The 13,148-nt window shown below is 39.5% G+C and overlaps 1 protein-coding gene across 2 annotated transcripts in view; it reads left to right on the plus strand.

Moving 5' to 3' along the window:
• Positions 1 to 4,302: 4,302 nt before the first annotated feature.
• Syt1 (synaptotagmin 1) overlaps positions 4,303 to 13,148 on the plus strand; it is a 505,227-nt gene continuing 496,381 nt past the window's right edge. For both annotated transcript variants that reach the window (XM_013350339.2, XM_013350340.2), the window contains exon 1: positions 4,303 to 4,684. The gene's annotated coding sequence lies outside the window, so the exon portion shown is untranslated. The remainder of the gene's footprint in view (positions 4,685 to 13,148) is intronic.

Here is a 13,148-nt window from a genome sequence, read left to right on the forward strand (position 1 = left end):
GGACCCGAACCTCTATCCTCCGCAAGAGCAGTACAGCTCTTCACGCCCAAGCCATTTCCTTGGTCCCCAATTAGTGAGTTTTTTGCAGTTTTTCAAATTTAGGCAAAGAGTCTGTGTCAATATTGGCTTAAATAGATGAAAGATAGTAGAAAAATGCACCCTCTCCACAGCCTGGGGGAAAAAAGAGCATGCAGTAGCAGCAATGAGAGCAATATAATAATAAAGTAATTAAAATGGTTAGTAGCCCTCATTACCTTGTGATGTGGTGGGAATTAGCACCTTCTGTGCTGTATTTTCTTAATCTTTACAAAAACCCTTGAGGTATATGTTATATATTATGTACACATGAGAAACGAGAAACTCAAGGCTTGGAAAGGTTTTGCAAATCATTCAAGGCTATACAGCCAATTAGTTGTAAGTCTGGGGTTCTACTAAATTCTCATGCCAGAAAAAAAAAATGCTTAGTCAATTCTGTCTTAAAAAGGAAAACCCAGGAGGAGGAGGAGGACGAGGAGGACGAGGAGGAGGAAAAGGAGTATCTTAAGAAGCAATTATAGAAAATGAAGTTAAAAAAAACCAGCTATGAATCTATATAAAGAATAACAAAATTTTAAAGTTGGTCATTTTTCATTTATCACAGCTCTGGTTAATGATCTTTCTGGATAGCTTTTAGAAGATTACTGGCTTAACAATTAAGGATGTAAGGTTTGATGATATGTGAAAGTCCCGATGAACTGGAAATGTATGTGCTATTGATCAATTGGCTATCACAGCTATTGACCAATTGGCTACCACAGCCTTTCCACCAAAATGGAAATTGTATTGATAGCCCTCTCATGCAAGCAACTTCAGTGGTCCACAGAAAACCTTGGCTGGTTTGTGCTTATGAATTTCTAGTGTCTAAATTCCATAGTTCCCTCTCTTCCAAGAAGATACACCTCTCTACTCTGTGTCTTGGTCTAATTTAGTTTCTATTCTCATCTTGTCGGCTAAAATAGATGGCAAAGAAATCATTAAAATAGGAGAAACAGAAGACTTCAATGAGAAAGAACGTTTTGGCAGTGAGACTTGGGTCATAGTAAAAAGTACATAGAATAGATAGATAGATAGATAGATAGATAGATAGATAGATAGATAGATAGATAGATAGATAGATGATAGATAGATGAAGATATCTATATATTTAGAGAGATACCTATGTGAATATATATATACAAAGCCCTACATGCATATACATATATATGTATTATTTTGTGGAGTTTTGTTTATGCCCAAAAGAAACAAAATGTTCAAAGTGGAAAGAATGTCAAAAATAACAAGTAATTAAGAAAAGAATCAACACCATAAACTCAAGGAAGGAGTTATATTGGTGGTAAAGGAGATAGACATGCTAAATATTAAAGTACCTGTAAACAAGCTAATGAAACTGAACAGAATGAGACATGTTTATTGAACCTACCATTCTTTTTTTTTAAAAAAAAAAAAAAAGAGCAGCCTGATACAAATATGGAAAACGGTTCACAAGATCTGCAGCAAAAATATATCTTGAGATCAAGGAGATACTCAGTGGGTAAAGTGTGTGGTTAGCAAGCTTGAAGACCTGAGTTCAATTCCCCACAATCATGTGAAAGCCAGGGTGATGGTGTGCACTAGTAATTGTAGCACCAAGGAGGTAGAGAAAGGAAATTCCTGAGGCTCAGCAACTTAGCCAGTGTGACCCGTGAGTTCCAAACCAAAAAGAGATCCTGTCTCCAAAGAAGGTGAGTGGTATTCCTGAGGGCAGTATGTATTCCTGAAGATGATAACCAAGTCATCGGCTGGCCTCCACTAGCATACATATGCTTACACAGAAAACAAACACATCCATACATGCTCCATACTCATGCTTGAAAAAAACATGATGTAATACCAACCAAATAGAGCCTGGCAAGGTCTTCAAAGAATTCCCCAATGTTGACAAGAATAGGCAAATAGAAGGGAGAATTTTAAAAGTCCTCAAAGGAGAAAGAACAAACAAAATACTTTATATCCATAATATACAAAGTTTTCTTCATATTGATAAGTTAATTTTAGAATTAAGTGCAGTGAAATATGTCCAAAGTTTATTTCTTACTGTAGGCAGCAGCCTCCTTCAAGAAACATTGCGATTTAAAAAAAAAAAAAATCTGACGTATTCATGCCCTGTCGAATGGTACCCACTGAAGGACACTGTTGGAAATGATATTATGTGAATAAAAAAAAATAAATGGACTAAAATGATGATAGAATCAGGGTCTAGAACAGAAACTCAAAAATGACATATTTCTATGTGATTCATTCATATGCTCTTCTTTTCTTGACATGTTGCTGTTGGTAACTAGAAAAAGCATGTAGTTTTATGTAGCTTTTAACTAGAGACCCTAAGGAGAAAGATGGGAATATTTTAGAATTAAATGTTCTATTCTTTGAATATTATAAGAGTAGTGTCAGGCACACATCTTTATTGGAGAACACAGATAAAATTCTACCTCCTGTTGCACCGTCCCTATCCCTTGCTCTGCCTCTTCTGTCGCTCCTCTCCTACAACAAACATTTAAAATCAACTTTAAATGTTTATCATATCCTCTTTTCATCTATGAATCTATTATTATAAATAAGGCTTATGGACTGTTTTTGAAAGCAGAAGGTAGATATTTACATAAAGTTACAATTTGAAGATGTTTTCTTAGTTTGCCTCTTTCTAAATTCTTAATAATGCAAACAGAGCACCAAACAGTCATTTGTGTCACAGAAGGATATATTTATATGATCCTCTCCTTTTTTCGTATATTTGGAATAACGTTCTTAATCTTAAACATTATATAAATAGAGATTTAATTAAAAACCTGAAGAAATGTGTTACCGTTAATTGAATTCTCGCTACAGTTACCTTCGCACACCAGTGTTAATAAAACTCCAGTTCAAAGTGGATGAGTTTGGGGAATTGGGATAGCTATTTATTTCCTTACCTGAGATGCCAAGATCACCCTGTCGGGGAAAATAAAGAGCCCAATTAGAAGAGTTCTCATTTGTGGCTATTGATCAACTTTACACAAACTGCTAAGATTTCTAAGCAAAGCAAGAGGTTCAGAGGGCACCGAGAAGGTCAAGTGAATGAGAAAGGAAACATCCCTTTTAGTGACGTGAAGCCTTTCACCTGTGGAGCATGGGTCCCTGCCCTCGGGAGATGGGCTCCACCCAGGGCTAGTCAGCCCGCCCTTCCCTTCAAGCCTCTGAACCTCTCTGTTTGGCTTCTCTCGGTAATACCAAGCTATAAATTGCTAGAGAGCTTAGAGACAATCAGGTCACCACTGCTCTCACAAGGGAAAAGCTTCTTATTTCCGAGCAGAAGCGTTCAGCTAGGGAGCGAGGAAGGAGGGAGAAAGCCCTTTAGTTCTCACCGCGCAGGGAATGAATGGGTGGAGAGACAAGAGGACGGGGGCGATCACAAATACAAGAAGATAGGCAAAGCATGCCTAACAGGGTTGCACTTGACCCGAGTCTCCAAACTTATTAGTCGCTGCATGGAAACTCCCCGGGCACTCCACAGCCTGCCAGCCGCAGCTGGGTGGAGCCGAGCTCCTCCCCACCTATGGGACGGACCTTGCTTACATCTCTGGTCCACCACACCCTTCCAGGACGGTCTCTAGGCTTCTAGTGGCACTGACATTATCCGAGGCTGGCTTTCCACCCCAGCCCAGACGGAATGATGAGACTGCGCTCCCAAAGCAGGCAAGGCCACCTCTGTCTCAGTTGGTCCTGCTTCCCCAACTCCGCCGGGTCAAATGACCAAAGACAAACTTCTGCCTCTCCCGTCCCAGGTCCCACCTTTTCAATCTAGAACTCACACATCGAAAACTCCTACGGTGCCGTGGCAGTCTGGGCATGCTCAGTATCAAGGCAGGTTTTGATTGAAAGTAAAAAAAAAAAAAAAAAAGCTTTGTATTATGCTTGCTTCTTATACTGTGCATATGGTTTACTGAACAGGTTGTGGACATTCCCGAGTCTGCTCACCGGGTTTAGGAAATATCTTTTGGTGTTTTTCCTTGGGATCTGGTCCCCTCTTAGTTCACCCCACCCCGCCACCCTCCTAAACCCCTCTCTTCAGGTCCCTGTCCGCTGTGGGGATGGAGACACACTAAGAGAACTGGGCTGGGCTCCGTTGCCTGAGAGGATCCACCTATTATTAGTGCTCTCTGATTGGCTCCTCTGAGCAGCGTACCTTTCTTGGAACCAATCAACAGCTGGGGCTGAGAGATGATGGGCGGCCGCCTCCTCACTGGAGGGATTCCTGGAGAAGCTGCAGTGTGGGGATGCTCTGACCGAGTTCAGCCCCCAGTGTCTTTCCTCCTCCTTCTCCTGCAGCGACCGCATCCGCAGTTAGCAGTCAGCAACTTGAGGCTGTACCCGGGGCAAGCCCCCAGGGTCCTGCTCATCCGAAAGGGGGCTCAGCGCCCCAAGGGGTGTGTGCAGGGTGGGGGCGGCCAGCTGGGACCAGCTGGTGGCCCTAGAAAACCTCCCCCACACCCACACCCACACACCCCTTTTGTGTTACAGGCTGCCCCTCTGAGAGCAGAGGCAGCGAGAGTACTCGTGTGCCTCGCACCGGTCCGCGTTGAGAGCAGTGGGGACCAAGACCCGCACCACCTCCCGGTCCTCGCTCCAGGTAAGGCAGCCCGACTGGCAGCGTGGCCACCTCGGGTAATACCTCTAAGCTTGAATCTGTCGAAAAGACCTAGGTACACTTGGGTTGTGGCGGTGGGAGACCTAGGGAGGGGATCCCCCGGTAAGCCTATTGTGAAATGCAAGACCACAAGTGCATCTCCGGGAAAAGCACTTTGCACAGGGCTGGTGATTCAGAACCAGGAGTTGGTGTTGGGCATCCCCCATCTTCTTGTTTCTTCCATTCTCTCCTCTGTCCTCCAACCCCCTAGCCCCCCCCCCCTCCTCCCCTTCCTCCCATTCTAAGCCAGCACGGGGATTCTTTCTCTGGGAAGATTGTCTTTCTTACAGGGAAGAAGGGCAGTGAAGAAGAGAAAAAGATTTCCTTTCTGTTGGAGGGCAGGGTAGAACGCAACCCCTGTGCAAATATGAGTCCAGGAAGCAATGAAAACCGCACAGGGAATTAAACTGAATGAGAGTAGACAAGGAGCCCAGCTCCTGTTCTCAGAAAGGAAGTGTCAAGTTTGACTCCATCTCCTCCTTGCAAGGGGCTACAAATGGAACAAAAATAAACCAACACTCCAGCCCACTTTCAACTGCTTAATTGCTGCTGCTTCCCAGCCCCTAGCTGTCTGACTCTTCTTGTTTGAATCTGTCCTATGGGGCTGACAGTTTGGGATTGCACATCCGTGTCCCTGCACTCTGAGGGTTTCTTGAGTTTATAAAATGAAAACTGGATCATTACTCTCCTGGGGTTTATCCATGTGGCCTCTACAGTGGGAGGCTAGAAACATGGGAAGTTTTAAAACGTTTACAAGTAACACTGGAATTATCAGGAGCCTGGGGTTTTACTTTGAGATTGCTAATCTGGTTAGCTTTTGTGTATGGGTTGACAGGCACTTCCTTCCCCCAGCATTAACCCTTTGGTGAAACACAGGAAGTTTAACTTTTGAGTTAAAGCCACTGTTGTGTAGCATTTAATTCCATTTTATTTTACCCCTTTTTTAGGCTACATTTGCATGTTAGCATCGGGATATTAAATTTATGCCTTGACACACTTTCTTTTAACATGACAACATTTAATGGATAGAAAGTGATGTTTCTCCGGTTTCCATGCTGATTCCTGAAGATAGCTGTAGGTTCAGTTGACAGAATATTCTTGGACTAGAAGAAAGTTTAGGAAGTAATGGCAGGAAAGTAGTCTCAAATTTAAAAGCTCTTAAGGGGGAGAAACATTTTTTCCTCTCACATCTTGTTCAAGGAAAGACAACTTCCCCATAACTGTCAGGATAACAGGTCAAGCACATCATACTTGTTAGGCAGTTTCGACAACAGCCTCTCTAATTCCACCATCTCTGAGCTAAGCTTTGTTTTCCTATTATTCCTGAGAGACTGATGAGCGATTACAGTCAGCTGGGAGGGGGGTGAAGCGAAATTTCCAGTTAAATAAAACAGCAAGGCAGTGCAAGGGGGGGAGGGGGTCCTGCATGAGCAGAGAGAAAACAGCAGATGCTCATACCAAGATAAATCATTTTGATTTATCAGGAGAAGCCAAGTCGTAGCCTTTTCTAGATGTCCATTAAAGATAAGAAGAAATCTTCTTTCTTAACTCTATCTCACCTTCCATACCAGCTTGGGTACCCTAGAAAGTCTTTTTCAATCACATGCATTTCATGTGTAAGTTTCTACACAAACTTAGAAAAGAGCTGAGTTCAATTGCTGTTGCTAATATTGATTTGGGCATTGAATAATATTAATATCGTATATTTTTTTCAAAACCATTTCCCATTTGAGGCAATTATCTCACCTACCCAAACAGACATCACACACACATGCATGTGCGTACACACACACACTCCGTACCACAAACGCCACACATACATACTCACACAAATGCACACAAGATTTTCCCCCCTTAAGGTTTAACATCTAAATGACTTCTTAAAAACATACTGTCTCTTCTGAAAGCTATTGCTTTTCAGAGGTGACACTTCTCGGTTACAAGAACAAAAGGATAACCCCTTAATTACCTCATGCGTGTGTACAACTGAATTAACAAGTTTACACATGAAAACACGTACAGAAAGGAAAGGAGTAGCTTTCTGTCTGGACAAAATAAGATTCTGTTTGCTTGTTTTTCCACTGTACTGGGGAAATGTAAAAGTTTGGGCTTGGTTCGTGATGTTTATTTACCTGCCTCTCTAAAACATTAATCATAACACTAGCATGTACAGAGATGCTTATGTATGTGGAGTTCTTTTTATACACTTCTGAAAATTTGAGCCTTTATATACTGCATGTCATATCTAATTGTAATATGATATGTAATGAGTGGATTGAAGACTTTAAATGGTATAGAAAATTTATGGTCACAATTTTATTTAGTCTTCATTTTTCTCCCTTTAAGATGATGTTTTGGTAAATCATAGTAATGCTTTAGAGTGGATATGACAATTAGAATTGAAGACATCTTTATCAGAATTGAAGATTGCAGCTGCAGAAGGGAAATCCTAAAGTACTGGAATATCACATGATAAAGAGTTGTCGATATTAGTTGTGACTCTTGTGTCTTGATAGAAGGTGTTAGCTATTCTAGCTGGTTAAATGATCAGGTGTATGTAATCTGGTGGTTCTAAAAATTTGCTTTCTACGATATGCTTATTAGACTTGATGCTAATGAAAATAAAACTAGGAAATGGTAGCTTGTCTTAATTATGTTTGCAAAATGAGCTGTAAGACTAATAAAAAATGAGGGATGCCTTAGAAATCTAAAAGTTAATTTGAACTTCCTGTTAGTCTAGTAACACATTGAAATCAAAACAATTAATCTCTTTTGATGTCAGTGTCTTAAATCAATTTAGAGTATATCCCCAAAACAGGCTCTCAAAGTTATCTAATGGAGAAAAAATTCAATTTAAGGAGACAATTTATATGACTCTCAAACCCTTCTGATTCTTTTGCTTTTCAGTTTATGCAATACCTGGGAAGGGTTATCATTAATTCTAATTTGTAACTTGATATTTATCTTTCTAATCCTAATGATTACGAGGTTTGAGGTAAAAAAGAAAAAGAAGACAATTCGATTATATAATAGAGAATTTCATCTAGTATTGAGGGTAACCCAGATGAAACATAGACTTTTTGACAAAGTATAATGTTGTTATGGGTTTTACAAGCATTTTGCAAAAATGCAATGTTTTTTTTATTAAATATCAGATCCACTTGTGATTTAAAATTTTTAATGATTTATTAGTCATAAATGTATCTACACTGAAAGTTTAATAGATATGAGATGACTCCTAGCTAAATTTAGTTTTATTAAAATTAGCCAAATCTATTTATGAAAAGATAAAACAAACGAGTATAAACACCTAATTTTAACTTGAATTCAAATATATGTTTTTTCATACACATATTCTAAAATTATGTAACACTTTAAAAACAGATGAGAATTTGATGGGTAGCAGATTATAGTATGTTGAACCTTGGGTGGGTGCTCGCCATGTACAGGCAAAGATAGTAACATGTTAGGGGTGCTTTAATGAGTCGTTGGTAGAAAGAATAGTAATACCTAGATACAAAATTAGTGTGAGCCGAGAGCATTGCTTTTACTGGCATATTCTTCCTCAAGTTGGTAAGAAAAATCTGGAACAACTCCTCGGTAGAAGATATTCCCTTATCTACATTTAGCAAAAGTTGAAATCATAATGTTGTTTGACTTTGCATATGATCAAGGATAAAGTCCGTAGGGCTTTTAGCAGATATTTCAATCACCATTTACAGTTAGGTAAACTTCCTTGTTCATTTTGTAATTTTATGTAATTGATGACATGATTATCATGGCTTCTTTGAATAGGGGAACATAGGGAGATATCTTCACATCTAATTCTTCAAGGAATGATTGATGTTTTTCATTTTGCTTTATAAACTCAATCCAAACCTTTTCATTTGACATGTGCATTTTCCTCAAGAGAATTTTAATATTTCTCAGCAGAGGGGAAAGAGCGATGCTCTTGCAGTCTCTCAAAGGGATCGGAGGCACTACTTTCAATAGCTGTGAAGTAAACAACGATAGCTCTGAATATGAACAGCAGCAATGGATGGATTACAATGATAGCCTGGTACTTGAATAATACCCTACTCCAATGTACACATTAGCAGTGGGAACATAAACTTCCTTAAAATTAAGTTCCGATATTATAATTCAGAAAATGCTCATTCTTTCATATCTATTAAGTGAAACGCTGAGTTTTGCTGCTTTAATAAAAGCTGAAAACTCCTCTTTTAAAGCACGATCGTCCACCATTGTAAGATGATGTTGTTTGTGATCTATAAACGTGTTTTAGACTGAGTTCATAGGTACCCTAAAACTCATCCAGTCTGGCTACATGTTGAACATACATACCTAAGAGAAAATAAATTGTTATGCTGTAGAAGTAGCAACCACTGAAAGTGTTGTTTATAGAGTTTTAACTGTAATTTTCCAAACCCACTGCAAAGGAATCTTTGAAAATGACATTCAGTTTTCTTTCATTTGAAAACAAGATCGAAGACAGTTCTGAATGACTGTAAAAACTAATTTAGAGTTTAAAAAAGCATGATATGCCTCTGAGAAAGGCAAAGCTCACGAAGAACGGCCATTTCCATATTTTTTTAAATTTATTTTTACCCAGATTTCGAATTGTGTAGATCAATTCCAATTCTCTTTGATATGTTTTGTCTCTCTAAATACACTTAGCGCTTAGACAAGGTGTTGGCTCACTGGCTGTGCTATGAGAGGAGCAAAGGAAGCATGCTGATTGTTTTAGTGAGGGCTTTGACAGCAGATGGCTTGGCTGTTGTTCTGATTGTGCACATAGGGAGGCAGTGTATTAAAAGGGGTCTCCGGATAATCATGACGTATGTGAAGATAAAAAATGCCACCTAGTTCCTAACTGTCCTGTACTCAACGAGAGATGGAGAATTTTCACAGGCAGTGAGAATGGCCTTTTAAGTCAGCATCAGAATCAGATCAAATTATTTGCTTCAGTTGTAATTTAGTAACTTTCTCAGCCGTCCCGTCAGTCAGCATTTCACAGCACACACCAAGTTACGAGCATGCTACTGAAACCACACATGTTGCACATATAACTCTTAGCTGAGTGCCTTAGTCAGGAGTTAATTCTTGATGGTAACATCTGATGAATGCCACACAGGATGGCACAGAAATGGGTATCCCCTGTCCTTGTGAACTTACGGCTGTTATCTGTGAAATGTGTCTTCGTGAATAATTCTCACATGCCTAGGATTTGTATAATTATTTTTGCCAATGGATATCTTATAAGGGGAACTAGTATATTATTATCTGTGAGAACTGTGTGACTTCTTTTCCCTCTTAAACAATTCAGCTACTTAATCAAGAATAAAACGTGCATACACACTCAAAGACAAATAGAATCGAAGATTTTTTAAATGTCAAACATACTTTCCCTGAAATGCTTAAATGAAAACTACTGTCTTCATGTTTTGCCTTTGCCCTCCCTGACCACAGCCATCATATCAGTTACACAGAAACAGAGAGAAGAGCAGAAAAGCCCACTTCGGTCCTCTGGTGAATTCCCCGGTGCCCTTGCAGGTTGCAGCATCCTGTTTTGCCCGTGGTTCATTTTTTCCTTACCTAGGATCCCATGCCTACCCTAGATAGGAAGCAGGTAATTGGATTTACTAATTGCTATTTTGAGATTCCTCCATCAACAAGAAGGCAAACGCGCATGGAAACACTCTGAACATACACAGCTGTGAGAAACGCATATTAACCCTTTGAGGTGTGGTGCAGACACTTCTGTAAAATTTAAGGCCGTTTATGAAACAACTTCTCGTTCAGGAATTTCTGTCCATTTCTGACAGGTTACGTAAGCCAAGGTCAAGGCCATTAAATCAGGAGTTGCTAGAGCAATTTTACTTAAAATCTGAGGATAAGACTGAAATACCTATAAATAAGGAGTTCCAAGATAAGCATGGTGGTAGACACCTGCAATCTCAGTACTAGCAAAGTTGAGACGAAAGGATCAGGAGACCAAGGCCATTCTCAGCTACACAGGCTAGCCTGGGCTACAAGAAACCCTCTCCCAAACCTCACTGCTACCCCAGAAATGATCTCCAGATCATCTTTTCCAAAACCAAATGTGTCCAAGATTAAGACATTTAAATGGTAACATATTCACCATCGTGGCTACAAATAATTGAGATAAAATTTGCGCTTCCAGATTTCTAGGGTTTACCTTGAAGCAGCGCATACAGCAAGGTTGTTTTTAGGATGCATACTCAACAAAGTATCTTTGAACACAGATAAACATGCAATTTATTTTGTAGGTTACCAGCAGCAAAGCAGCAGGGCAGCAGGGCACAGCTACCGAGACTCACATTAGGTATTGTGTGCTGATAAAGAGCCGACTGAGTGCCCTGTTCCTGGATACTGGCCTCCAATAGTCTGTACAGTGAAGTTGGTGAAACCCCCCCCCCATTTATTACTATGAGCCACAGAAACTGCCTAGCTGCTTATCTTTGAGAAAATTAAAATTCAGACTTGCTCTTTAGACAAATGGCTTAATGTCCTTTAAAGGAAGAGCAAGTGGGATAGCAGGGTATTCGGGCATTGTGGGACAGATCAAGATTTTAGGTTTTGAGTTAGCAGCATCCTTTAGAAGCAAGGTTGACACAGTTTCTCAGTAGCAAGGCTAGGTAGCAAAGCGCTGAAATCTCTTTCTGGCCTGAAGTGTCTGCCAGATCCTGGCTTACCAAGCTGGCTTTCTGCCTAATCCCTAGCATTTCCATCAGATTTGAGGAAAGAATAAAGCCAGCCACTGGGCATTAGAACATATTTCTAGAACATCTAGGACCGCTTCTATAAATAGAGTCACCTCACCATGCCACGTTAGCAATCATTAAGCATATAAGGCCACAGATTTTGGATTGAAAAAAGTATATACACATGAAAAGGACTGCTGTGTGCATAAAAGTGATTAGGTTTCAACTCCGTGTATAAATGTGTGTGCCACAAGCTCAAACTGCATTGAAATAAATGTCTTTATGTATGTCATTCCAGCTTATGATAATTTTTTCCAAGGAATCATAGATGCTTTCTGAGCATCTCTTAGATAACACAAACTGAATATTGATGGTAGAAGAGAACTGACGAACGACTCCAGAGCCCGGGGGGGGGGGGGGATACAAACTCTGCTACGGCTTTGAGAATCTTCCATCTTATATATATTGAACACATAGCAACCATTTTATTTCTCATGACTTCTGACTTTTATACCTGTACTTATGCATAATATCTGTATTGTGTTCACTGTGTGGGCAGAAAGAAAATTATTTCAGCTCTGTGGTTGTGAGGATACTCCAGGAATTCCCTGAAGTTATTTCCTTCTTCCTTCCTGTATGTTTTCTTCCTCTTCAATGTTACTCTCCCTACTCTCTCCTTCCTGCTGCCCTGCTTTTTTTTTTCTTCCCTCCCCACAATTTTTTCTTTTGGTATCTTCACACGTATCTCCCAGTGATAAGAGGCTCCTTAATCTTTTTTATTAATTTTTTTTCATGTTACATATCAACCCTAATTCCACCTCCCTCCCCTTCTCCTACCTCTCCCACTTCTACCCTTCCTACCCCCTTGTCCACTCCTCAGAGGGGGTAAGACATATGTGGTTCTGTATCTCGGAACCATTTCTGCTGCATTATTTGATCTTTACGGTAGATTTTTCCATTGTGCAGATGCAATGAAGAAGACTCAGGTGCTAAATCAAGGGGGCTGCAATTACATACATAAAAAATGAAATGTGTTTGTCTGTTTTGCCTATTGATTTCTCTTGCCTCTGTACTTATAATGAGAACCACATGTTTCACAGTCATCTCCATACAGAGGACTTTGGTTGCTCTTGCTTATCAGAAAAAAAAAAAAAAAGCACATGAAATCTATCACCATTGTTGAAAATTAAAGTTTGTGTCTCGTCGAAAGGTCAAGGAAGGTTTAATAGTCTGCTGTTTCTGCGATGCTAATTTTAAGGGTATTAAGTTTGTGTTTTAAAATGAATCCAGGGTATTTTCTTAGTCTATGATATAAAGAAAAATCTCACAGCCTATGCCACTAACTCAGCTTTCTTATAGTTGCCAGTCCGTCACTCTGATGTCAGATCAGCCATCTCATTTTCCTCTGCACTTCTGAACTCCATAGCTCTAAGGTATCTAGTAGGGTACAGATATCTACGATTGGAATAATAGGATATTATTTATATTATTAGTAGCATTTATATTATTAGTATTCATATTGTTAGTACATTATTAGTAGTATTTATATTATTAGTATTTATATTATTGGCATATTATTAGTAGGATACTAATTATATTATTATTAATAATAATATTTACAGTATTATATTTTATTATATTATTATTAATAACATAGCTGTTCCATAGCTCCCTGAAGTTCA

This window comes from Microtus ochrogaster, chromosome 24 (assembly GCF_000317375.1).
Source record: "Microtus ochrogaster isolate Prairie Vole_2 chromosome 24, MicOch1.0, whole genome shotgun sequence".
Classification (NCBI taxonomy): domain Eukaryota; kingdom Metazoa; phylum Chordata; class Mammalia; order Rodentia; family Cricetidae; genus Microtus; species Microtus ochrogaster.